Here is a 708-nt window from a genome sequence, read left to right on the forward strand (position 1 = left end):
CTGCTGCAGAGCCTGCACAGAGGAAAAGAGGGGTTTGTGCCTCCTGGAACAGGAGAAGGAGGAGCTCCAATTCAATAAATAGAGTCACCGTATCTGAGCGAATGCAGCTACTCCTTATTCTGACTTTCCACAGGATCTCACAACACGTGCTCCAATAACTGCTGGCCGGTATTGACTTTGGGAACACTAATCTTGCTGCCGACTTGTTCAGGGTACCAGTGAGTTGCTATTATAGTGTGTCAAAGATTGTAGTTACTACCCTTTCCATGCCTCTAGGTTAAGAGGCATTTTCCCGGGCTCTGTAATTACCAGCCAAACACCAAAGAATTAACACTGTCCATCTGACAGATTCTGTGATGCTATGTGATTGCTCCTGCCGAAGCAATAACCATTTGCTGACCTACCAGTTCTTGCGGGAGGCTGTTTTATAGTTCCATTCAAACACAGTTAAGAAAACAAGAATCTGAGGAGAGACTCTATGGGCTGATACAAGTAAAGCTAAGACATTGTAGCTTACACACTGTTGTTTTCAGAGCTTTAATTTCAGACGGCAAATGGCACAGTCATCAAGGCAATCAGTTTAGAATGACAGAAAACATTTAGATAAACACAAAATCATCTACTGTATAAACACAGGTATGGGAGCAGGAGGGGGGGGGGGGGGAGAGATAAGTATGGAATGAAACTTAAATTAATAGCCTGTCTATA

This window comes from Egretta garzetta, unplaced genomic scaffold (genome assembly GCF_000687185.1).
Source record: "Egretta garzetta isolate BGI_Z169 unplaced genomic scaffold, ASM68718v1 scaffold156, whole genome shotgun sequence".
Lineage (NCBI taxonomy): Eukaryota > Metazoa > Chordata > Aves > Pelecaniformes > Ardeidae > Egretta > Egretta garzetta.